The sequence below is a fragment of the Meles meles genome, chromosome 10 (genome assembly GCF_922984935.1).
Source record: "Meles meles chromosome 10, mMelMel3.1 paternal haplotype, whole genome shotgun sequence".
Classification (NCBI taxonomy): Eukaryota; Metazoa; Chordata; class Mammalia; order Carnivora; family Mustelidae; genus Meles; species Meles meles.
The window spans coordinates 15,156,403-15,183,915 of record NC_060075.1 but is presented as its reverse complement, the minus strand read 5'-3'; the positions used below and the strand labels follow the sequence as shown (position 1 = coordinate 15,183,915).

The 27,513-nt window shown below is 45.0% G+C and overlaps 1 protein-coding gene and 1 pseudogene across 1 annotated transcript in view; one reads left to right on the top strand and one right to left on the bottom strand.

The window, feature by feature from the left end:
• The window catches only part of KIAA1549 (KIAA1549 ortholog), a 144,524-nt gene that overhangs the window by 88,986 nt on the left and 28,025 nt on the right, over positions 1–27,513 (bottom strand). The gene's annotated exons all lie outside the window — the stretch shown is intronic.
• Positions 25–873, top strand: LOC123951821 (annotated as a pseudogene).

Sequence of the window (27,513 nt, the reverse complement as noted above, 5' to 3'; positions counted from 1 at the left end):
GTACGTGACTGTTGTTTGGAGGCTGTGTGTTAGAAGTATCCATGGAGAACAGTAAACGCTCACTAGATGCAAAATCCATTAAAAATTCAGAAACAAAGATCTTACATGGAAGCAAATCAGTGGACTCTGGAATGTCCTTGGACAACAGTTATAAAATGGATTATCCTGAAATGGGTTTATGTATAATAATTAATAATAAGAACTTTCATAGTAGTACTGGAATGACACCTTGGTCTGGTACAATGTAGATGCAGCAAACCTCCGGGAAACATCCATGAACTTGAAATATGAAGTCAGGAATAAAAATGATCTCACATGCGAAGAAATTTTGGAATTAATGGACAGTGTCTCTAAAGAAGATCATAGCAAAGGAGCAGTTTTGTTTGCATACTTCTAAGCCATGGGGATGAAGGGATAATTTTTGGAACCAATGGACCTGTTGACCTGAAAAAACTAACAGGTTTCTTCAGAGGGGATTACTGTAGAAGTCTGACTGGAAAACCCAAACTTTTCATTATTCAGGCCTGCTGAGGCACAGACCTGGACTGTGGTATTGAGATGGACAGTGGAACCGAGGACAACAAGGTCTGTCAGAAAATACCAGTTGAAGAGGACTTCCTGTATGCCTATTCCACGGCCCCTGGTTACTATTCCTGGCGAAACTCAAAGGACGGATCCTGCTTCATCCAGTCACTCTGCACGATGCTGAAACCACATGCTCACAAGCCTGAGTTTACGTACATTCTTACACGGGTTAACCAAAAGGTAGCCACAGACTTTGAGTCCTTTTCTCTTGACTCTTCTTTTCATGGAAAGAAACAGATGCCATGTATTGTATCTATGCTCACAAAAGAACTGTATCTTTATCACTAAAGATGGATGGTATTTTGGGGTTTTTTAATTTTTATTTATTTTTTTTTTTTTTAGTTCGTATGCCAAGTGAGGAAATGGTTTAACTGATCCCGTATTTTCCTCTCATTTTAATCTAATTGAATATTTCACATGGTACTTTGGAACCTGCTACTTTCATAACAATAAAACTATGAGGCTACCTCACACTCAGAATCAGGTAGTCAAAATTGAATTTAATTAGAAATAAATATAAATGGATAGTAGTACAATCGTTGCAAGAGGAAATGTTCCTAAATCAACTTCCCTGAAAATTAACAAGTTTCAGTGATGCTGTTATGAATTTTTAAGTAATTATGGAACAGGTTAAACACTGTAATTATGAATTTCAATGATCTTAATGTGCTCCTATATGAGAGTATGTACTCTGATTTTTGTCAAACCACAGACACGCTAATGGGGAATAATGTATCCTAGAATGTGGGGCTTCATGGGCAGGATCAAAGTCTTAAAGACCTACCTTGATTTTAGAATCAGGATTTGGAGACCAAAAAAAAATGGTCAAATTCAACAATCTTTTCTGTTATTGTCTGAGGGTCACATGCATTGCTCTTAACACAGAGGTTTAAGAAATCCTTCCCTACATCAAAAAGTTTGACAATGACACTGAAAAGAAAGTTTTTAAATTTTTTAATATTAAAAAAAAAAAAGCTTGACAATGGCCTTACACTGTCTTCTCAAAGTTTTGAGGTTTTGCCTTTCCCATCTAAAGCCACCATGTGCCTGGAGGTATACAGTCTGTGTGCACATGTGTGTGTATGTGTGTGTGCACGTATATGCAGTATGAACATGGATGAGAGTATCTCAGACCGAAACTCAAAGTGGCTGCACTTTTCATCACTGGCCTGTAATGAGAGAAGGTTCTGGAGTCACCATGTAAGATGCACAGCTTCTTATAGAGTAGGTCGTGATACAAAAATGTCAGCTAACTAGAAAGCATGCTCCACAAGGGGTCAATTTGTGCTCCGGTCTAAGTTCCTTATCTCATTTTGGATGGAAGACAAGACTTTGCAGGCCAGCTCATTGCACGGTATCATCTGGGCAGAGGATGTGGGAGCTCCAGAACGTCCAGTGGGGCGGGACAGGTGGAGGAAGAACTGGTAAGGCAGCCCACTGAAGAACACAGAGAAGACAAGTGTGTCTGGGAAGGAAGGAAGGAAGGAAGGAAGGAAGGAAGGAAGGAAGGAAGGAAGGAAGGGAGGATAAAGTGCCCAAAGATGGAGTGAGAGGGAGGGAGGGCATCAGAACATACAAGGCTTGGAAGCCATGATGTTGAGGAGAACGATTTCATAAACGCAACGGGAAGCCATCGAGGAGGTTCAGAAACATGACAATGACTTCACCAGAAGAATGGTTTTAAAACTCCCTCCTGCTTCAGTGTGCAGAGCAGGAGAACAGGGAGCAAGAGGAGATGGGGAGAGACTGGTTATGTGCTCACAGTAGTCGAGGCCTGAGATGATGGTGCCTTACAGTAGAGTGTTCTTTCCAAAACTCTGCTACTCAGTGTAGCCTGCAGACCAGCAGCATCACCAGGGCTGTTTCAGAAACGCATCCTCTTTGGCCCATCAAGATATTAGTGGGTCAGAAATTGCTTTTTACAAGATTCCCAGTGATTCATGTGCCCGTTAAAGTTTTTGTTTTATTTTGTTTTGGGGAGGGGGGGATTTTTTAAAAGAGAAACCACGTGGAGATATCAAGTTTGCAAACAGATATATGAGCCTGGAGATAAACCTGCAAAAGTAAGGAGAAATCTGAGAAGCAGGGGGAACCAGGAATGTGAGATGACAAGCCGACAGAAAAGTTGTTTAGGAGTCAGGAAGGGGTCACCTGTGCTGAATGACCCAGAGAGGCCAAGCAGAGGAATACGGGGGGCACCACCTAGACAGGATAACTGGTCTCTGGCCTTGTGGTAGCAGAGCCAGGTTGGTGTGGGTTGAAGAGTGAATGACAGGTGAGGAAACGGGGATTTTTTGCAGGAACTTTTTTGGGTTTCGCTGTATAGGGAAGGATCGGGACAGGAGGGCAACTGGAAGGGTCCAGGGGAAGTCATTTCTCAGACAGTAGGTAAGAATCACCCAGGGGATCATTAAAGGCACAGGTTTCTTGGAAAGCAAATGCTAATCTAATCAAGAGAAAATGTCAGACAAGCCCAAGGACATTCTACAGAAGACCTGACCCTTCAAAGATCTCAAGGTCATAACTGACAAGGAAAGAGTAAGGAATGGTCACAGACTAGAGAAGATGAAGGAGAAAGGACAACCAGATGCAATATGGGATTGCGGACTGGATTCCAGAACAGAAGTGGGAAAACTGGTGAAACCCTATGAAGTCTGTAGTCTAGTTAATAGTATTGTAACACAGTTAATTTCTTAGCTTTGATCATTCGACTATGATTACATAAGATCTTAACCTTAGGGCAAGCTGATTAAAGGGTATATGGGAACTCGGTGTATTAAAACAAAAACTAAACTCACGTTCTCATTCAATAGACCAGGCATGGGGCTTAGGAATTGGAGTGTGTTGTATTTGCTACTGTTCTTGCTGTTTTGGAATCTACGTTTTGAACCAACGCCATGGGTAATTCTAACACAAATACAGAGACCTTCCTTTGAAAGATACTGGACTAGAGCAGAGCCAGTGGAACAATCCAGAAAAGAGGAAGAGCTAGAAGATGCAGTGGATTAGTGAGCAACCCCAGTGGCTGAGAAGGAAGAAGAAATGGCATCCAGAGGGGAAGTGGCCTTTGATGCTCAATTAGAGGACAGACTAAGAGGAGGAGAACAAAGACGGGTCAGTTGCACAGACATGCTGGTGAGAACATAAGAGAAGGTCAGAGCTAGCATAGGGCAGAGAGCACCAGGCCAGTGGAACACCAGGACATGTGTGAAAAAGACATGGAGTGGGGAGCAGGGCTGCCTACAGACATGAGCAACACCACCAGGCTCTCCCATAGAGATACAGTCCTAAACCAGAAAGTGGGTTTCATGTCCCGCGTGAGGAAAAGGTGCTGTTCCCAAATCAGCATTTTAGGCTATAGCTGGGTATGGGGACTCACCCTAAGAACAACCACCGATGAGCTCTCAGGGTGAATGTTAAGTACCCAGCTGCACAGTCCCGACACTTGAAGATGTCAACACTTCTTTTAGACATCTTCCTTGGGGGCGTGTGGGTGGCTCAGTCAGTTAAGCGTCTGCCTACTGATTTTGGCTCAGGTCATGATCTCGGGGTCATCAGATGGAGCCCTACATCGGGCTCTGGCTGAGTGTGGTGCCTGCTTCAGATTCTCTCTCTCCTCCCTCAGCACCCCCGAACCACTCCCTCTCCCTTTCTTTAAGAAGAAAGAGAAGGAGAAAAAGAAGAAGAAATATTCCTTTGACATTTTTGTTGCTCAGCTTTTATTAAGTCACAGACAACATCAGAAGGTCCATATTTCTTTCCATATTTCACATCTAGAATGGGCTGAATCGTGAGCCACCCCCCACCAAAAAAATTCATATGTTGAAGATCTAACCCCCAATAAGGCTGTATTTGGAGACCGACCTTCACAGAGGTAGATGCGGTTAAATGAGGTCATAGGGGTGCAATCCTGGTCCCGCAGAACCGGCATCCTTCTGAGAAGAGGGAGGGACACCAGAGCTCACTCCCTCTAGGTGCACTGGCACAGAGGAAAGGCTATATAAGAACACAGCAAGAGGACACCATCTGTGAGCAGAAAGAGGCTTCCCAAGAAACCAGCCCTGCCAGCACCTTGATCTTGAACTTCCAGCCTCCAGAACTATGAGAAAATAAATGTCTGATGTTTAACCACGCAGTCTGTGACATTCTGTTATAACAGCCCAAGAGGCTAAGAGACAACTTCCCTTCCTGACTCAAACAAGAGGCGCTGGGAACGGGTAGGCACTACCAGCAACAAGAGCCTGTAGGCCTTGGACTTCACCCTGGTCCACCACAGTTAATTAACTGCCCACTTTGTGTAACTCAGGTCACATTCCTGGGTCTCAGTTCCCGCTTTGGCTAGAAAGATATAGGATTCCTGAAAATCACTACTTGAAAAATGAGCACTCAGGGGTTGACTTTCTATGTATAGGCCCGAAATAAGGGCCTTGGCTTATGTGTAGGTTTTCTCAGTCAGGGTTCTCTGTTGTTTGCAATGGCAACAACTCTGACTGCATAAGCAGGAGGGGAATTCGGTGGAAGGATACCAGGGGGTCCAGAGAATGGACAAGGCAGCTCAGTTTCAGAACACAGACAAAAGCCGGGGGCACCTGGGTGGCTCAGTGGGTTAAAGCCTCTGCCTTCAGCTCAGGTCATGATCCCAGGGTCCTGGGATTGAGCCCCCCCCCCCCAATTGGGCTCTTTGCTCAGCAGGGAGCCTGCCTCCCCCTGCCCTGCCTGCCTCTCTGCCTACTTGTGATCTGTCAAATAAATAAATAAATAAATAATTTTATTTTTTTAAAAAGGGCCAAATGCGACTGGGCAGCAGAGAAGCCCACGGCTGACAGTGTCTGCTGATGACGCCAAGCGGCTCTCCACTGGCCCAGCTGCCAACGGACCCGCCATTCCTCTGCTTCATGGCAAAATATCCTCAAAATTCAAAGTCCAGCTGAGAGGGTCCCACTGGCCATGTCTAAATCCCAAGCCACATTGCCTCAACCCTGCAGTCTTCTGACCCTCACACAATGAAAGATTTCCTGAAAGGGAAAGGGGAGGCTCCCAAGATGACAAATGGCCACTACGTCAGTAGTGGGAGGGGGCTTCAGTTTTAGCTAAGAAAAAGCACAGCCCTTCAGCACCAGTGGAATACAATCCCAGTCAGAGAGGGAGGTAACAGGGCCAAAAGCTCCAGAACATTCCACAGAGAAATGGGCCCTGTTTTACCTCAAACTTGCTCAGGTTCCCTGGAGAAATCCCTTATAATTAGCCACACCTTCCATTTCCTCCTCTAGAGATGGGGACGCAGAACAATTAGTGGCTTCCCTAAAACATGGCAAGAACTAATGAGTAACTTCAGAAAACTAACACTAAAGAATGCTCCACAAAGCGTTTTTAAAAAAATTGACACTATTACAATTAAAAACATCAGCATACTAGTCCCCCCTCCCTCCCCAGTTTTCACTCCACAACTGCTGTTAGCTGCAGTCCAGAAGCAAATGATCCTCCTGATGGAAGCTCAGAAGGTCAACAGAGACCTAACGTGACATCACCATGCCTACGCTGCTCACCTCCCTTCACCTTGTCAGGTAGGCATTTCGTCATCTCACATCAACACAAGAAGGCTGAGGACAGTATAATAACATATTTTGAGAGAGAGCAGATTCCTGTAACTTTTATTAAAGTATGTTATTATAATTGTTCTATTTTATTACTAGGTATTGTTGTTTATCTCTTGCTATGCTCATTTTTCAATGAAACTTGCCCGCAGGTATGTATGCATAAGACAGAAGACGGTATATAGAGGCTTCGGTACTAGCCACAGTTTCAGGGATCCACGCAAACAGGATTTGGAATGTACACCTCACGGATAAGGGGGGGCTACCGTATGGACTTTGTGCTGGGATTTAGGGACTCGGTTTCTTTGCATGATTTTCTCATTTGAGCACATAAAGATATTGAAATGTTGGCTTAATTCAAAGCATGGTACAGAGTATTTATCGGAAGATGCTGGTTTGCTTTGTTCTCTCCTTTCCGAAATAAAACGCAATCCTCTTACCACCCCGCGAGGCAGGACCATCGGCACCGCAAGCCACAAAAACCAACCAAACCAAACTCCCAACTCACTAAGAACAAAGGCAAAAAATTCTCAGTCAGCCATCTGTTTCTAAAATAATTTAATTCAAAACACAGTCCCATAGCAACAGGGAAAAGAACACCATCAGCTTTGAGATAATCTTCTGTCTCTGGTTACACTCCGGGCTGGAATGGCGCAGGACATCCCATGACTCAGCAGGAAGAGGCACTTTCCCGCCCAAACACTGCAGCCACCCCAGCACCCGTGTCCGCACAAATGCACGAGCCCTTAGCTAAGTGACCAGGAGACATCACCGCCTCCCTGGGTGGGTCTAATTCCAACAAACAGTGAAGAGCTTATGCTACAGGCTGAATTCCTTAATTCAGCTCTAAATTAAGCTTTTATATTATATCAGGGGAGCAGGAGGCTTAAAAGACAGAGAGGAGCCATTCTGGCTGGAAGCAGCCTCGCAGACAAAAGGCTCCACGTCTGCACAATGTGGGATGTGTTTGCGTAACAAACAGTCGTGGCTCCCACTGGTTGGAGAGAATACTAGAAAAGTTGGCTAAGGGACGTGAGAAAGTCCGCAGACAATGGGGATCCATTGGGTTATTTTGAGCAAAGGGGCCTTTTTAGTAGTTATTCTGCAGAAAGAGCAAGCCGGCAGAAGCAGGAGACAGTGACCCTGAGCGCGGTACGCAGCCGACGGGACAAGCAGTAACAGAGCAGGGTCACACGGGAATGGAAAAGATGGGAAAGAAGCCACAAGTCAGTGAGATGCACAACTGTAAAGGTGTAGAACTTGGCAGCTGGAGGGATGGACCGGGAAGTCCAAGGTGATTCTGAGTCACAGATTCAACCGCCCACTGCAGACAACACCCCCAAGTATCTGTCCTTAAGAACCCCCGACCCCCACCCTGACCAGCCCACCTTTCCAGCTAACACTCATTTTCACACCAGGGTCTTTCCAAGAACTCCCAGATCCCTTCATTCCCATCACCCCGGCTAAAGAGCTGGAGTCCTTATGACTGCTTGCTCAGAACTCTACCAAGACAGAAAGGTCCCCCTGCTAGCTCAGGGACATCACCGCGGAGGAGAGGAGACAGGAGTTACCAGCTCAACTCAGAAAGCTACTAAGGAAACAAGCAAGATGCTGGCGACCCAGAATGATGGGTAAAGGTCAGGAAAATCGACTCTGAGGAGGTTGTGTCTGAGCCAACACCTAGAAGACGAGAAGCCAGGAGTAAGAGAGAGCGGGAGAGGGATGGTGCATGCAAAAGCCTGAGGCAGGAGAGATGTGGAGAGATGTAGATACAGCCGGTGTGTGGTGTGCACGGGCGCAGAGCTGGGGAGGGGAGCCCGGCCAGCTGGAGGCCGGTGCAGAAGGCAGGAAGCCAACCCCGGGGGGGGGGGGGGGTAGAAATGTGATTCTAGTGCTCCAAAGAGCCACTGGGGCTGGGGAGACAGATTTGGTAATTATCTGAGGAAAGATTATGACCGAAGTCAAACGACCCCATCAAGGAAGAGAGAGAGAAAAAAGTTCAACTCCCGTAACTCTAGTTCATTTCAGGGGTGGCAGGAGAACCCAGTTTTCTGCAGCAATCAGAAGGGGCGACCTTTAGCACTCATACCAGACAGAGTGCTATTTACATACCCTTCCACAATCCAATTCAGTCAAGCACACAAATTATTCTCATCCTTACTTAATTTATTTCCATTCACTGACAATCTTTCCCAAACCCCCTCTTCTGCCTGCTTATTGGTATGAAGAGCCAACTGATTAGCAATTATCCGTAGCATTAACTCTCTAAGTATCTATAATTATGACTTCTCTTAGTTTATTTGAGGGCTCCGTGGGACTCCAGGATGAGGAATAACATGAAGTTAATGTAAATACTAATTTGCCAAGAAACTAACCAGACCAAATATGTAGATAAGCCAAAAGGCAATTTTCCAAAATTGAGGCTTTACCAGTGTAGAGAGTTCTATATTTGTTTTTGCTATTTTAAAGTGTCTAAATGCCACCACGAAACCAATTTCAGCCTTTTAAACTTTTCATTATGAAATTTTCAGACATACATGAAAACGGAAAGACTGGACAGAACCCATTACTAGGCTTCAATCTCAACTCTTGGCCATGTTCACTTCCTCTATCCCCCACTCTTTTTTTTTAACCAAGAGTAAAGCAAGTCCCCCATACTATTCATTTCACCAATAAATACTCTGGTATCTCTGATAAAGACTTAAAAAAATTCATAACCACAAGCATTATCACAGCCAACAAAATTAAAAATAATTCCTAATATCATCTAATTACACGTTCCATACTTAGTTCTCCTTGATGGCCTCCAAATATTTTTGTACAATTGCCTTTTGCAAATCAGGATCCAAACCAAGAACACACACTGCTTTGGGTGATGTGTCTCCTAAGTCTCTTTTACTCTATAAGAGTTTCTTCCTCCTTTTTTATATTTTTAAGCTCTCATAATTGACTTGTTAAAGAAAAAGGTCATTTGTCCCCATGGCCAGCCCATATTCCGTATTTGGCTAACTGTATTCTCACAGTGTCATTTAGGATGTTCTTCTAACCCCCAAATTTTCTATAAACCTGTCATTATATTGAGAGCCTTCATTAGATACAGGATTAATATTTTTAGCAAGAATATTTTCTAGGTACTCCTTTGTACTTCCCATGGCAACACTTCAGGAGGTGACTGGTACCTGGTTGTCCCATGTTCAGTGAGTCTCAAGCTGATCAGGGGTTTTAGGCGGTGACAGTCAGCTCTATGCATGAAAAGGCTCTTCACCAACTTGTCACCTAATGATGAAACAGTCATGACGATTATTGCTTACATCCCTTATTTCATTAGGTAGGTTGCAAGTTATTTAAGCCTGCGTTAATTAAAAGATATTCCTGGGTGCCTGGGTGGCTCAGTGGGTTAAGCCGCTGCCTTCGGCTCGGGTCATGATCTCGGGGTCCTGGGATCGAGTCCCGCATCGGGCTTTCTGCTCGGCAGGGAGCCTGCTTCCCTCTCTCTCTCTCTCTGCCTGCCTCTCTATCTGCTTGTGATCTCTCTCTCTGTCCAATAAATAAATAAAATATTAAAAAAAAAAGATATTCCTAACACTTCTGAGATATACTCACAGAAAGAATAATAATTATTTAGTGTCTGAAACAATAACATGATTACGTAATAACATATCTGTGTGTGTTTGAGAACATTTCTTAAGTCACCTGGTTAATTCAGTACAAAGATGTTCATTTCTGTACTGTTCTTTAGAAAGATTACAGATAAATGACTGATTCTGCACATAACAGAATAAAGCCTTAAGTCTGTCTGACTCGCTCTTAAATTCAAAGTTCCTAAAAGATAGTGAATAAAAAATAAAGGAAATCTTGGAAATTATGAGAATTATGAAGGAGGAGGGGAGGAGGAAATAAAATGTCAGAATATCTCCAAAGCAGTACATTTATTTTAGTCCCTTCCCAAAGGAGAGATGAATGGAGCACTAAAATAACTTTAAAACATGATGGTCAATTTCACTTTTTCCCAAACCCCTTAACTGGAGTTTCGAGAAAATAGGAAAAAAAGAACCTGAATCTTTTTTTTCCCTGTCCCATACTCAGAAGTTAATAAACAGTATAATGCCTCTGAGAACATAAGAATCCTCCCCTCCTCCAAAACTGGACACTAGTTAATACCTTCTGTGGAATCATTTAATGACCCTGAGAAAGCCTCTATTAATAGCTAAGCCTCCCCAGCCAGCCTGCATTTCCCTCTGGGGCAGGGAGTCTGCAGCTCACAGGACAAGCCTGTGGGGCCCCAAGTAGTAGGGGAGGGGCTGGGGAGTCCTGCCATCAGGTGTGGCCTCCAGAGATGATGGGGAGAGAGGCTGAATTCCACCAGTAAGGAAATGTTTCAAATGTTGCAATGAATGCCACTGAGCTATATCCTTAAAAATCATTAAAATGGTTATTTGTATGTTCTGTGTGTCTTACTGCAATAAAGAAAAAACATTGCAATGGCCAGCTGGTCAGCTGAGCCCATATGACTGCGTCCGCGATCACCACCCCTCTGTTCCAGGTGACCCCAACCCCTCTGTCACCAAAACCCGCTGCTCCCTACATAGCACCACACCGCCTCTCTGGGGAGGTGGATCTTAAATTGCACCCAAGAGTTTTCAAGGGGAAGTTCCAGATTATCATTCTTGAATAACTATGCACAAAAGTCTTTATAATTACACAACAAACAAGACTTCTATATATTAAAAACGACTTCCCAGGGGTGCCTGGGTGGCTCAGTGGGTTAAGCCTCTGCCTTTAGCTCAGATCATGATCTCTCAGGGTCCTGGGATCGAGCCCTGCATCGGGCTCTCTGCTCAGCAGGGAGTCTGCTTCCCCCTCTCTCTCTGCCTGCCTCTCTGCCTAGTTGTGATTTCTCTCTGTCAAATAAATAAATATTTAAAAAATAAAAAAATAAAAATAAAAACAACTTCCCAACTTGAAAACTGTGCTCACTGCCTCCCAACACAGGCCTACCAACTTGGGGTGCACTACACAATATGTAAAAGAATAACACAGCAAGGATCACGTCTTGGACCCTGTGTCCATAGGGGCATGAAACTTCTGGGGTCAGCTCTGCATCTCCCCAGGACCAGGACCAGGACCGCAGAGGAGTAATGCCACAGGAAGACCCAGTACTTGGCTAAGGATGCTCAGGCCCGTAGGGAGGCCCAGAAAGGGGATCCGTGAAAAGGTTGAGAACTTTCCTAGGGATGAGCTTTCCCAGGCACTGTGCCCATAATACATTCACTGCCTTACCTGCAAGGAGAAACGGGAGGTGGGGCCCAAAACAGGAAAACCCAAGCAGGAATACAAAGGCCCAAAACACCTGCTACCCCCAGCAACTCAGAAATTGGTCCCAGGGGCCTCACGCAGTGGACAGGCAATGAAAATGTGCCCCTCGGGGTGGTCTCTCTTCAGTCACTGAGGACTGCTGTCAGACCCACAAGAAAGAAGCAGGGATCACCTGTGAAAACGATGATGATGTAGGGCTCCCTCTGTTCCTAGACACTTTACACGGACCCCTCTGCTCTCACAGAGCCCTGCCGGGAAGGTAGGGAAGGTCCCGTCAGAGCTTCAGCAACAGGAAGGCAGGTGCAGAGAGTTCTAGCAAGAGAATCAGGGCTAGGACCCTGGTCTGCCTGTGTCTTCTGTCACAGTATAGCAAAGGGCTCCACCGCATGCCGCAAATAACAGGCATCTGAGTACCTCTGAACTTAAGAGCAATATAATTGCCAACAAACACAGGAAACAGTGGTCAATGTCATCAGCCATTAGAGAAACCACGATGACATACCAATTCACACCCATTAGGAGAGCCGATTTTCTTTTTTTTTATTAAAAAAATTTTTTAAAGATTTTATTTATTTATTTGACAGACAGAGATCACAAGTAGTCAGAGAGGCAGGCAGAGAGAGAGGAAGGGAAGCGTCTCTCTGCTGAGCCGGATGCGGGGCTCAATCCCAGGACCCTGAGATCATGACCTGAGCCAAAGGCAGAAGCTTAACCCACTGAGCCACCCAGGCGCCCCGAGAGCCTGATTTTTAAAAAAAAGTGTTGGGCAGAGTGTGGAGGAACTGGAATCCTCATTCACTGCCTCGCCTTGGCTGTGGAAAAGATTTTGCCGTGCTCAGCAAGTTAAGCACAGAATCACCACAGGACCCAGTAATCCCACTTTTTTTTTTTTTAAAGATTTTATTTATTTGACAAAGAGAGATACAAGTAGGCAGAGAGGCAGGCAGAGAGAGTGAGAGGGAAGCAGGCTCCCTGCCGAGCAGAGAGCCCGATGCGGGACTCGATCCTAGGACCCCGAGATCATGACCTGAGCCGAAGGCAGCGGCTTAAACCACTGAGCCACCCAGGCGCCCCTCCAGTAATCCCACTCTTAGGCAGAGACCCGAAAGAACTGGAGACAGGTGTTCAAACAAAAACTGGTACAGGAATGTTCACACCAGCACTATTAACAACAGCTAAGAGGTGCAAACCACCAAAAAGCCATCAACAAATGAAGAGACTAAACGTGGCCCATTCATACAAGGCAGTATTATCTAGCCACAAAAATGAATTAAGTACTCATACATTCTCCGACTCAGATGAACCTTGAAAATATTATGCTAAGTGAGAGCAGACACAGACACAGACACAGACACACACACACACACCCCCCACATATTGTATGATTTCATTTGCATGAAATATCTAGAATCAGCAACTCTGAGGAACAGAAAGGAGATTAGGGGCTGCTGGGGGTGTGGGGGGATGGGGGTGATGTTTGCACAACACTGTGATTATCCCTGACGCCACTGAATTGCACACTTTAAAATAATTAAAATGGCAATTTTGGGTTATGTGCATTTTACGATAAATTTTTTTAATTTTTTTTAAGATTTTTATTTATTTATTTGATAGAGAGAGATCACAAGTAGGCAGAGAGAGAGAGAGGAGGAAGCAGGCTCCCTGCCGAGCAGAGAGCCCGATGCGGGACTCGATCCCAGGACCCTGAGATCATGACCTGAGCCGAAGGCAGAGGCTTAACCCACTGAGCCACCCAGGCACCCAGTTACGATAATTTTTTAAAGCAATCAATTCAAGGGCTCAAATACAAAAAGCTCCTGGGTACAGGGGTGCAGGTGAAATACCCTTCTGCCGATTTAACTTTGGTAAGCTTGCTATCCTCAAACTGACTTTCCTATCCCCACAGTGTTGCTCCAAGGGGTCCTGCTCTCAGAATCTCCTCAAGCTCTTTTAAAAATATGGATTTCCAGGCCTTTCCCCCCGACTTTCCAAGAGGATGGGACCCAGGAACCTAGTGCGTAGGCACCACCTCTAAGATGCCCATCCTTGTCCTTCCAGCCAGTTCCCAGAGCTTCTCAAAAGGAAGGTGTTGATCACCTCCTTCCTATATGCTGACAGCTGCTGTCTGGGTACCCCCTCCGAGCTGTAAGCATCTGCTGTGTGAGCGCTCAGTCGCATTTGCTAAGTCAAGCACCTTCACCCGGCAGAAGCCGACCTTGACCCTGCTGACTAGGTGCAGCCCTGTGCCGCTTCTGTTCCACAGAGGTGGCTACCCTGCTTTTGAGACTGATGAGACTTTGTTGGTTTTCTACGTTTGTACTTTCATCTGTTAATTTTATGTATTCAAAGTACAGTTCATACTCAAAGCCTGAATTCACACGTGCCATCTGACCCAAAGACTGTGATGGATTTCTGACCATCTCCACTTTAAAACCCAAGATTACTAACACGGTTTCTTCTAGACATATTAAAAGTCATCCTTTAAGGGGCGCCTGGGTGGCTCAGTGGGTTAAGCCTCTGCCTTCAGCTTAGGTCGTGATCCAAGGGTCCTGGGATCGAGCCCCGCATCGGGCTCTCTGTTCAGCAGGGAGCCTGCTTCCCTCTCTCTCTCTGCCTGCCTCTCTGCCTACTTGTGATCTCTGTCTGTCAAATAAATAAATAAAATCTTTTTTAAAAAATCATCCTTTAAGATGAACCAATTTTTAAGTAAGATGAGAAATGTTCTTATATGAGTGGCAACTGTGACGTGCACCTCCAGTCTGGATGAGCAGCAATCTTGGCAGAGAATGCTCCGTAAGCTAGTTCCCCATCTCTTACTACGGGCCCTCCCCCTGGCCGCTTCCCCTTCTCTCCCCGTCCTTCCCCAGCTTCTCCCCAGAGCTTGTGTTCTCATCTGCCTCTTGTCTTCTCCCGTTCCTCCCCTGGTTTAACACAAGAATATGAAACCAAATAACCTATTATAGTCATTGTTACATTTACTGAGTGGGGCTTTTTATTCTCTGCTTTTAAACACTGATTGTAATTTGTTCTTTAAAAAAAAAAAATTTTTTTTTCCTGCTTGTATGTAAGCCTTGGTTGATTTCTCTTGAGGAATCCATGGCCTCTGAGAGAAAAAGGGTCTTGATTACAGACACCATTTAAAAAAGGAACACAGGGCATCCTCAGTGAGAATTTTAAACCACTCTACTGTCCTGATACAATGACTCCTTCTTTTGCTGGGCTATGGGGACAGGAAGAAAAGTCTCTCACAGACCAAAGATATTCCAAAACAGAACTTTAGCTTAAAATAAATAAATAAATAAATAAATAAATAAATAAATTCAGGCCTTACAGCAGTCCTACACAGGGACATGTAGAGGTCCCCAAATGTTTGGAATCCCTGACCCCACCAGCTGTTTGTAACGTGTCCCCAATTCTGACAGTGACAACAAATGCCTTGCAGGTGACACTACCCGGCTGAGAACCACTGCCGTACCTGCTCCTTTACTGGGGCAGCCTGGGGAGACCAGCTGATGAGGACAGGTCAACAACCCCAGGTCGCCCCTGGCAGACCCCTCCCAGCTGGCATACATACAGCAGTATGTTCAGTTAGGGTTGCTGACATGTTCACACCAAGCGGGTGGGACTAAAAGTAAATTCTTCCACTCCCTTCTACACGATCTGTTTTTAAGCCTGTTGGTACAGAATCACGATTTATCCAGTTGTGTTTCTTGTGTGATTTGTGGCCCCCAAGGGCTGAGCAGTTTCCCTGCGATGAAATGAAAAGAGTCAAAAACCCGTTTATTAACATCAGTGATGGCTAATATTTCTTGACTGTCTACTGTAAGCCAAGTTTTGAGCTAAGCACCTTTCAGGGATCATAGCACTAACTTTCTCCAAAAACCCATTCTGCAAATGAAGAAACTAAAGCTGGAAAGGTAAAGGAATCCACGGGGGCCATCTGATAGTAGGACAGGGAACAGGAATCTATACATGGGTTTGCCGGCCTCCAGCCCTGTGCACCTGCTCCCACTGGTCAGACACCCCAGGCGGTGGTCTCCAGACTGGCAGGACACACACTCCATTAAAAATTCCCAAGCACACCTCCACTCATATGCTTTTATTTCTTTTTTAAAATCCCCATACAGAGGTGCCTAGGTGGCTCAGTCATTAGGCGTCTGCCTTCAGCTCAGGTCATGATTCTGGAGTCCCAGGATCAAGCCCTACACTGGGCTCCCTGCACAGAGGGAAGCCTGCTTCTTCCTCTCCCACTCCCCCTGCTTGTGTTCCCTCTCTCACTGTGTGTCTCCCTCTGTCAAATAAATTAATAAAATCTTTAAAAAAAAACAAAACCCACACAAAGCCTAGTGTTTTAATATTATGAATCTTACGAATCATATACATAACCACATTTTATCTTTTAAGTAGGCTCCACACCCAGCATGGAGCCCAACACAGGGCTTGAGCTCATGACCCTGAGATCAAGACCTGAGCTGAGGTCATGCGTGGGATGCTTAACCAACTGAGCCACCCGAACACCCCACCCATAACCAAGTTCTAAAAGAATGATATGAACATGTGATACATGACATGATTCAGTGTCAATATTCAAGGGTCAATTTCTTACCACATCTGATAAAATGCCCCTGTGGGTGGAATTGCGTCCCCTGCAAAAAAATATGTTGAAGGTCTTACGCCCAGTACCTCTGGACATGACCTTCTTGGGAAACAGGTTCTACAGCGAGCCAGTACATTTCTGTGGCTTTCAGCCAGCTTGGGGTACCTTGTGTGGGCAGCCCTGGGAGACCACAGAGATTCAGTCACTGTCTTTGCGGTGACCAGGCTGAAGAGCTCAGCTGGGAGCAGGAGCGGCGTGGGCTCGGCCAGTCCTGCTCACCGATCTGTTCCCACTTACCAGAGCATTCACACACCTCCATCCACCCCAAGCCACTGAAAGACAGCAACACGGAACAGACCCGCTGCCATCGTCTCCCTCCCCAGTGTTCGAGTCCTCTATGCTCTGTATGTGACGCGAAACCCTGTCATACCCACCAGATGAGGGCGTCAGGCTCAAGCCATACACGACCTATTGGAAAACATCATCTCGAATTTTATATACAAAATAGGTATTTTTTCTTTTTTTTTTAAGATTTTATTTATTTATTTGACAGAGAGAGAGAGCACAAGTAGGCAGAGAGGCAGGCAGGCAGAGAGAGAGGAGGAAGCAGGCTCCCCACTGAGCAAGGACCCCGATGAGGGGCTCCATCCCAGGACCCCGGGATCATGACCCAAGCCAAAGGCAGCCATTTAACTGACGGAGCCACCCAGATGTCCCCATAAAATAGAAATTTTTTTAAAATAAGTAAATGTTCTATTTTTCTCCCACTCTGGAAACCACAAGTTCATACTGCTATCTCGTCATATGGTAAAGAGAGAGACCTGTAGGACCCTCTGACATCTTAACTCCCAAAAGGTCCACCAACTCCAAGTTAATAAAGGTCAAATCATCTAGTCTCATTGGGTCAATGCTTATCTACTCAGTATCTACCAGGCACCAAGTAAATTATTAGGTGTCCTAGAAACATAAAAAAAAATGGCCACATAGGGGCACCTGGGAGGCTCAGTGGGTTAAAGCCTCTGCCTTCGGCTCAGGTCATGATCCCAGGGTCCTGGGATCGAGCCCCGCATCAGGCTCTCTGCTCCGCAGGGAGCCTGCTTCCTCCTCTCTCTCTGCCTGCCTCTCTGCCTAATTGTGATTTCTCTCTGTCAAATAAATAAAATATTTTTTTTAAAAATGGCCACATAGAACTTAAAAAATTCTTGGGGTGGCAAGACAATTAAATGTAATTGCAAGAATGATAGAATTCCCCAAATCCCATGATATGTGCTTGGGGAGGCCTTCATAGCAACGGTAGGACTTGGGTCAGGATAGCAGAAAGGCTGGACTCCCAGAGCAAATGCATATATGCCTCTAGGGCCCGGCAGGGAACACCCGTCCCCACAAAGCAGTGCAGAGGGAGGCTCTAGGGAGCGGTGGGGCTTTGAGGGACCGAGAAAGTGCAGCCCTGATCTCAAACACCCAGATTCAAATTACTCTTAACTTTTCTAAAAGTGTAATATATGCAACAGAATATGAGGAGGCTCCTTAAGTATTAATCTAGTCTGTAAGATCAGTTCTTGAATGGAAAAGGAAAGGTACAGGGAAGGCGTCTGTGTAAAGCGAGGCACACACGTGCACGCCCTTTTGCTTGCATTTGCGTTAATCTCTGGAAGGATACAGAAGACACTGATACCCTTCGAGGAGGGGAATTAGGTGGTCAGGTAACAGGGTAGCAGGGACACTTTGCTATTTATAATTTGTGTCTTTTGAATTTATTTGATGAAGTTTATCTGATCAAAGTACACATGTAACCACCACCCAAAGCAAGATATTAGAATATTTCCATCAGCCCAGAAAGTTCTCTTATGCTCCTCCTAGTCAATCCCACATCCCCAGTTCCTAACCACCAGGCAATCACTTTCAGGCTCTTGCCAACATTTGCACATAGTTTTTAAAATTTAATGCCTAAGGGGACCTGGGTGACTCAAGTCAGTTAAGCGTCTGTCTTCAGCTCAGGTCATGATCCCAGGGTCCTGGGATTAAGCCTCACATCAGGATCCCTGCTCAGCAAGGAGCTAATTCTCCCTCATCCCCCTGCTCCTACTGTCTCTCGTTATCTCTCTCTCAAATAAATAAATAAAATAAAATAAAAAGTAAAATAAAATAAAATAAAATTGTAATACCTAAAAGGGCATTCTCCACAGGCCCCACTATCCCCTACTGTCCTTTGACTACTGTGCCACCAGCCTGCTTCATTTATTTATTCTCCACCTGACTCCCCTCTGCAGGTGTCTGAGTTTGTGACTTAACCTTTTTTTTTTTTAAAGATTTTATTTATTTGACAGGCAGAGATCACAAGTAGGCAGAGAGGCAGGAAGAGAGAGAGAGGAAGAAGCAGGCCCCCTGCTGAAAGAGAGCCCCACGTGGGGCTCGATCCCAGGACCCTGGGATCATGACCTGAGCCGAAGGCAGAGGCTTTAACCCACTGAGCCACCCAGGCACCCTGCGACTTAGCCTTTTAAACTTGGAACCAGGTGAAAGTATGACCTATTCAATAAAAATTAGATTAATAAAAAATTTAAAACAACAAAATACCATACCATGTCTGCCAATTCTGGCTGGAAGCTTGTGATCCATGATTGATATAAAAAAAAAAAATATATATATATATATATTTGCTGAAAATTTTGCTGAAAATATTGATATAAAAATATATATATATATATATTTGCTGAAAAATAGTTACATTGCTCAATACCGAGAACATTCTAAATCAAACTTAACAAAAAATTGTAACATTTCTTGAACTCCTCACTTTGCAACCTCAGAAGGCTCTTCAACACAAGCGCCTACAGGAGAAGGAAAGACGCCCAGGAGTGACTGTACAAAATAATGGGTGTGAGGTCAAGTAAAGGGGGTTGCCCAGAAGCATCCTCAGCATGGGGTCACGGTTCATAAAAGTGGGCTCGGTGAGGCTGAGGATTCTGACTATCCTGTTACCTCAAGATATGACTGAAATTTACATTTTGATGTGAAATCTCTGCATCTCTAAATGTTAGCAATTCTTTCAACATTTAAAAATAAGAGGCGCCTGGGTGGCTCAGTGGGTAAAGCCTCTGCCTTCGGCTCAGGTCATGATCCCAGGGTCCTGGGATTGAGCCCCGCATCAGGCTCTCTGCTCAGCAGGGAGCCTTCTTCCCTCCATTCCCCACCTGCCTCTCCACCTACTTGTGATCTCTCTCTATCAAATAAATAAATAAAATCTTTAAAAATAAATAAATAACTAAGTCTGCAGGCCAACAAGCCCACTTCTTCAGGCTCAACTTCAAAACAGGAGCACCAGGAAATGTCTGCGCTGAGACTGAAGAGTTCCGCCCTCCTGCACTGTTGCAGGGAGCCAAACCGGTACAGCCACTATGGAAAACCATCTAGAGGTTCCTCAAAACATTAAAAACAGAATTACCACACGATCCAGTAATGCCACTACTGGACATTTACCTGAGGAATATGAAAACACTAATTTGAAAAGATCTAGTACCCCTGTGTTTTAGTCACAGCATTAGTCACAACAGCCCAGTTACGGAAGCAGCCCAAGGGTCCACCAATAGATGGCTGGATAAAGAAGTAATACACACACACACACACACACACACACACACACACACACACACAGAGGAATTACTACTCAACCATAAAAAAGAAAGAAATCTTGCCATTTGCAACAACATGGACAGATCTAGAAAGTGTAACGCTAAGTGAAATAAGTCAGGCAAAGAAAGACAAATACCATATGACTTCACTCGTATGTGGAATTTAAGAAACAAACAAATGAACCAAGAAAAAAAGAGAGAGAAACTAAAAAACAGACCCGTAACTACAGAGAACACACTGATGGTTACCGGAGGGGAGGGGTGGGGAGGGGATGTGTGAAACGGGCCAAGGCGGCTAGGGGCACCCTTACCCTGCTGAGCACTGCACAATGTGTAGAACTGGTCAATCTCTAGATTGTACGCCTGGAACTAACAACACTGTACATTACCTATGCCAGAATAATCTATTTTCAATTTAAAAAATAGTAAAAATATTGGGTGCCTGGGTGGCTCAGTTGTTGAGCGTCTGCCTTAGGCTCAGGTCATGATCCCAAGGTCCTGGGATCGAGCCCTGTGTTGGGCTCCCTGCTCGGTGGGGAGTCTGCTTCTCTCTCTCCCGCTCCTCCTGCTTGTGCTCTCTCTCTCTGTGTCAAATAAATAAAATCTTAAAAAATAATAATAAATATAAAATAATAAAAATACTAAGAGTCCCTAAAGTTACCTAACAATCACTTGTGGTCCCTGGAATGAATGCAGAGGCCCAGGAGCACCAGGGAGCCGAGACAGACCCCAGAAGGGGCTGTAACACACGGGGCTCCCAGAGACCCAGGGATGCGTCACACACACTAAGCAAACACGTCTGAGCCCTACGAACCAGCGCGGGCACTGGGGGCAGCTTGTGCGAGCTCAAGAGGGCACTGAGCAGAGCTGAAGTCAACAGCCTGTGCCAAGCCACAATCCTCCTAATTCATGCCACATTTTCAAGAAGACGGCTAAAGCCATCTTATTTTAGGATCTGCACAAAAACGAAGTTACCCCAGCCACATAAGCTAACACGCCGGTGGTCTCCATCGCACTCAAATGTGTGTCTGACATGATGGCACACACTAATTTAGTGCTTCGGCTGTCAGAGGTCAGGACAAGGGTTACCTTGCTAGGAGGGGCTCGAGCCTGGAAGAAGAACGCATTGCGGGGGTGCATTTCTGAAGGGTGGGGAATGTTCTGTTTCTTGATCTCAGTATTGTTACACAGCTGTATTCAGTCTGGGCAAATTCATGGAGCTATATACTTAAGAGTACGTATATATATACATACATAACATATATAATAATATATAACACCTCAAGATACAAGTAAAAGGTGTAGAGATATATAAAATTTCAAAAACTGTACTTCTATCAAAAACCCTTAAAACACTTCTAACAGACCCACCAAACACTCCCGCTAAGCTGGTTGGTTAGTTAGCTAAACCACTCAACTAAGCTGTTGGGAAAAGGGAAAGGTTGCCTATAATCGTCCTTCCAGCCTTCCCGGTCTTCCAGAAAAGAGAATTTGCTTTGTGAGCCTTAATGCTTTGATGAGATGAATTCTTAAAAACCTGTACGGAAACCACCTCTGGAATCTGAATTACATTTAAGTGCCTTAGGGGCCTCTTATCATCTAAAGACTGTTTAGCCCAAGAATAATCACTTCCAAATTACCTTCAGGGCTGCTCCTTCCCCACCCCCCTTTTTGCATGGCAGAGGGCAGAGGGGACCACCAGCTCTCCCCAGATCCCCTTCCTCCCTAGGGCTGCTGTCCTCCTGCTCTGGCTGGGGCTGAAACCACCCCCTCTCACCAGATCATCTCTCCTGCTTTGCTCAAGTATCGCTCAATTATCTCCCACGAGGCCCCCACCACCTTCACCCTCACCTTGGCCCATCTGTGTCACCAGGTACCTCCCTATCACCCCTTCAGCCCCCAAGGTCAGGTGCACCTCTCCCCTCCCCATCTACCTACACATCTTCCTCTCTGAACCCAAACACGGCATCTCAGAACGCGGGCTCATGGGGACCTACCTCCAACCAGCTTCGTCTCTCTTCCTCCTTAAAATCTTCTCTCCTTCAAACATCAGACACGGGTCCTTAACCCTGTTGTTGCTGCCCCTACCCAGTCCCTACTTCTTTTTTTTTTTTTTTTTTTTAAATCCCTTGTGCTTTCCTTCCCGGGGCATTTCCTGGAAGGCACAATTAGCATCTCTTCTCTGCATTTCCTCTGGTGGGTTTACACTCACAAGGCTGGCCCTTGGGGCTGTTTCTGTCCATCCCTGGGGTTCTGGGAGCCACTCAGATGAACGACTCTCACAGGCTCACTCTATAAACCCACCTCTTGGGCGATAACACTGCTCTCTCCACAAAACAAGTGACTGAAGTATTACAAACAGAACAAGTCATTCCTCCAGGATCCTTCAGGACCATCTGAGTTAATAAAATTCCAGTTTGGTGGATACTCCAGAGCCAGCGGAAATTTAATGCATCCTGAAGAGCCCATCACAAGAGAAAAGAACACAACATAGCCCCGCACAATGGCCAGGACTTTGAAACGACTCATGAAGTGATGGGTGAAGAGTTACCTTTATAAATACTGCAGAACATAACTGCTTCGAGTTTTTTTAATGTGATTTTTTAAAATACTTTATTTATTTGTCAGAGAGAGAGAGAGAGAGTTCAAGCAGTGAGAGCAGCAGGCAGAAGGAGAAGCAGGCTTCCTGCTGAGCAAGGAGCCTGATGTGGGACTCGATCCCAGGATCCCGGGATCACTACCTGAGCCGAAGGCAGACGCTTAACCGACTGAGCCATCCAGGCATCCCAATAATTGCTTTATTTTAACGAAACAATCTGGTGCCAATGCATAACTAATAGGTATGGAAAGAACAGTCCTCGGTATCTGACAGACTGGGTTTGAGTCTCCACAAATGCTGGGTCACTCAATCCTGTCCTCGGTGTTTCCATCCATAAATAAGGAAAAGAATAGAAGCCTCACAGGGTCGTTGGACAGATTAAATGAGATAGTACATGGCAGGGATAGGATGCCCGGGTTCCGCTCTGAGATCCTAACTGCAATTGTCTGGGTATGGGCCGGAAGTTGAAAGTTTCCCAAGTGATTTAATGCGCCCAAGGTCAAGAGCCACTGAATAATGAGGCGAGCTTTCAAAACACATGCCAGCTCTTTGTAATTATTAATAATATGGCTTAGAAAAAAATAAGAATTCAGGGTCTGGGTGTAAACAAGATTAGGCACATAAAAGAAATCAAGCTAAGGCAAGTGAGTTAATAATCAAGAAGCTTAAGCAGAAATAGGTTTGAGGGCCCATAGAAACAAACATGCTTTCTTGTTCCTGCTCTTCTCAGCAGTATAATTTAAAAAGAAAATGTAGTTCCCAGGAATAAATTAAGGACACACTGTATCAAGTGGTGTTCACTGAAGGTTACCCATAGTTAAGCAGTAGGAACTGTAAATTGCTGATATGAATTCCCAGGACCTGAAGATCCAACCAGCTACTAATATAATCATCATCTAATGGGCCACTTTAGCAAAATATTCATACTCTAGTCTAAAAATGCATTTTTCAGTCACTGAAATTTGCACTTGACATTAAAGACACTAACACTTGCTCTTATCACTTCTGTCACTCTGCTAATTGTAAGACTCTTTTGGGCCCTGAAAAAAAATACTCTAGAGGTTTCCAGGAGGCCTTTAAAAGAAGGGTCACCGTTCCTACAGGAAACACGGCAAAAAAAAAAAAAAAAGAAAGAAAGAAAGAAAGAAAAAAGGGAGGAAAAAAAAAGCCCACAACCCAGAACGAATAAACTGAAAATCTGTAGTAAAAAACAAAAATATGAAAGAAACACAAGTGAAACAAAAGGAGGACAGCCACCTTAGGAAAGAATGGAGAACGTTGTGATTTACATCCTCAAGAAGAGAATCAATGGAAATTTATTCAGGAATTTTCACAAAATAAGATTTTATTTTGCCTATAATATCTATAAACGTTCTCACCCGTCTTTCACCTAATACAGATACACACAGAGAAACAAAACATGAAACAAGCATTTACTTCTTGCTTACTGAGATTCATCCGTTCAAAAATACATTTTTTCACATTCTAAGATATCTGAAATTAGGGTGCACTTAGGACCAATGGTGTGTCATGGCTTAAGGGACAGTGTTTTTTGATTCATGATATTGCTTTCTCAGAGGTGCCAAAAATAAATGGTCCGTCACGCTGCTGATGGCATCGTCGCATCAATGAACTATTATACCAGTAATCAGCAGTAATATTACAGCATGCAAGGCTTTGTGCTGGCCGCGAGCGAATCATTTTAGCAGGGAAACAAGATGTATACACAAAAGCTCAGATGGAGAATAATAAAAATTCGATCCTCATAAGGGCAAAGGAATGAAGTGACAGAAATGGCTAAAAGAGGAAGGAGGGACGGATGGGTGGCTCAGGCAGTTAAGCATCTGCCTTCGGCTCAGGTCATGATCCCAGAGTCCTGGGATCGAGTCCTACATCGGGCTCCTTGCTCAGCGGGAAGCCTGCTCTCCCTCTCTCTGCCTGCCTCTCCCCCTGCTTGTGCTCTCTCTCTCACCACAAATAAGTGAATAAAACCTAATTAAAAAAAAAGAAAGAAAAAAAAAAAAAAGAAAAGAAAAGGAATCAGAGGGCACTTGTGCAGTCTAATTCCAGGACAGCGGAGTCGGGGAGCCGTGGGCCAGGCGGACAGGGCCACACCCAACAACAGGGATGACCCCAAACCGTGTAGCTGGGCCTCCCGTGACGTGACTTCAGGGGACTCTGCCATCTCTTCTGCCAACACTGACAGGCTGCTACTCTGTGCCACAGACCGCCCCAGATTTCTGGGATCTGGAGACACAGTCCCTGACCCTGCGCTGCTCCGAATTAAAAGTAAGTCATTCGGAGAATTTCGGTAAGAGGTGGTAACTTCTGGGGCTGGCACACAACAGCGTGAGTGCACTTCACACCGCCGCACTGTGCCTGTAAAAACAGTTCCATGGTAGATCCTGTATCGTGCATATTTACCCCAGTAAGCGATCGATTGGTCACTAGTATGACCGCCAGTACAAAGACAATGGAAACAGTTGCTGCACAAAGGAGGGTCACCGCTGGGTGACGGCAGGCGGGATGCCCCAGAAAAGGGCCTAGTTCTCCAGCTCTCCTCCTCTCACCTCTAGATCACACCATCAAGCCCCAGCAAGGAACATCCCACATCCCCAGTGTGGCCGAGATTCCCAAAGCCAACACCTTCTGTCTCCCGGGTTCCGGATCTTTAAAGGTGTGCATAGGGTGGAGACCCCCTTCTGGGGAAACACCTGCTCCCAACGAGAGATGACACAGGACATGACCAGACAGCAGGGCTGGGAAAAGCAACAGTCCCGGCCGCAGAACTCCTGTTCTGGAAAACAGCTCAACGACACAAACCATAAATCTATTCTGAAAATCCCAACAGAGAGGGCGTATTTTGTAATCGTTATTCTGCAGTGCATTCTGGGTTACACATACACACAAGATTTTTTCTTTTAAAGCCTACCCTTCTTGACCGAGTTATTCGTCTTCAATAAACCCAACCTAAAGGAAATAACTAGAAGTCAAACACCTATGTACAAAGTGGTTCATCATAACGTCGTACATAACAGCAACAATAAGCACCAAACGATTAAAGAGTGACCTGGAAAATTCTGCTGTATAAAGAAATACTATGCATTCCTCAGAAAACGTTTTAGAGAATATGTGATAGCATGGGAAACGTTGTCAGGAAGTGAAATCTACAAGATGCGAGATTACACAGACAGATCTGATAGCTCTGTTTACGGAAAAGTCAAGTCTTTCATATATACATGTACGCACATTTCCTAGAAGACTATAAAGACACATATCAGACATTTTACAAAATAGTGAGGCGGTAGAAATAAAGATCCTTATCTTCTTCCAAATGTACTTCCATACTTCACAAAGTATATATAAATGAGTATTATTTGCCATCAGAGACAAATAAACCTTTCTTGCCCCACACAGAAGGGATGGGCATGCCAGGAAAACTCAGACTCAGAAACTACTGAGTTTTAAATGACAATCAACTCCAGGGGTTTAAATGAAGGTGTAGTTTTGAGGTTCAACCACATGAGTAAGGTCTTCAAGTAAGAACAGGGGGTATGAAAAGCAGCTCTGAATTATGATTTAAGAGGAGAAAACAGGTCAGAAGCAGCAAAAAAATAAAAGGAATTCCCAGCTTTATGAAGTTCAGGTTACCAAACTCACCAAGTCATTATTTATTCTAGTTCATTTGCTCATTTATACAATCATTCATTCATTCATAGAGTCATTCTTTCAATCACTCATGTAACGATTCAACACTAGACGGTGAGGATGCAAATATACATCTCTACCCTCCAGAAGCTTCTGATATGGTTAAAAACAATTACAGCGCAGAGCAGTTAGTGCTTTAATAGGGATGCACCTGGAGGGATGGTGTCTAAACCATTCTGGGATTTCTGGAAGGCTTCCTGGAGGAGGCGACATCAGGCCTGCAATTTTTGAGAGAAGAGTAGAATCAGGCAAATGAGAAGAAAGAGCATCCCAAGCAGAAGGAACAGTATAGGAACAGCATGTACAAAGGCACGGAGGCATGAAAGAACTCAACATGGTTCCCCTTATGGGAACAGCCACACAGCCAGGACGGTATGGTGGGAGCAGAGGAAGAAAGTGAGGCATGAAAGGCGGAAGAGGCTGTTCCATTAACACAGGCAGACCAAGGAAAATGAAGGCTCCGCGGGGAGATTGCCATCTGCGGCATCACATTGCCCTTCTGATCAAATGAACTTAGTGGATACAGGAACAGGGACCAGAGCCAAGAGGCCTACGAAGAACACAGGCAGAAATCCAAAGCCAATCTATAAATCTTGACCGACTACTTGGTGAAAGCATGGCACTCTGCTGCCCCCGTACTCTCTCTCCTTTATCCACCCTCCACGATGCAGCCTCCTTTCCTCTGCTCATTTTCTCTCCAAGCACCCACGCACTTTGCCACCGGCATGTATTCGTAAGTGGGTCTGCATTTATGCAGTATTTCCACGTGCCTGTCTATAGGGGCATCTCCCTTCAAGCCGCTACTGACCTACACACACGTACACACGATGCTTCTGTATATACTCACGTGTCTTCGCGTATTTTGTATGCGTGGAAATGTCTGTTAATGCCTATTTCTGACTCTTCTCATCTTTGCATGACTGTCTTCCTCTGGATAAACAGGCGTGTTTCTCTCTGATTATGGGTCTGCCCATTTGCACCTGCATGACTCACACATGCAGGCCATGGGAGTAGACACTGGTTTTGGTCTCCCCCAGTCTTGTTTTGGGGATGTTCCCTCTACCTCGGAGCATGATCTAAGTACATCTGTCACCCAAGAGGCCCACGCTCTCCTGCCCAAGGAAGGGACAGCAATTCTAAGCCGCAGGCTCTCTCCCCAAAATTTGAATCTTGACAGAATAATAAAAAGGCTGAAATTCATCCTGTTGGGTGTGCCCTAAAGGAAGAGTCTCCAACTCCTACAGTCTGGATCCTGGTGGTGCAGGCCCTGGGGCACCTTGTCAAGGCCACAGAAGTAGAAACTGACATATATATATAGATATATGAATGATTATTTATATAACTTCCCCGCTGAAAAGTTCTATGACTCATGAACTATTTTACAATCTATCACATCCTTCCCATGATGACAACTTTGCCGGGGACTGTCACTTAAAACAGTATTTCTCTCATCCCAGTTCACTTTGTTGTTGTTCCATTATC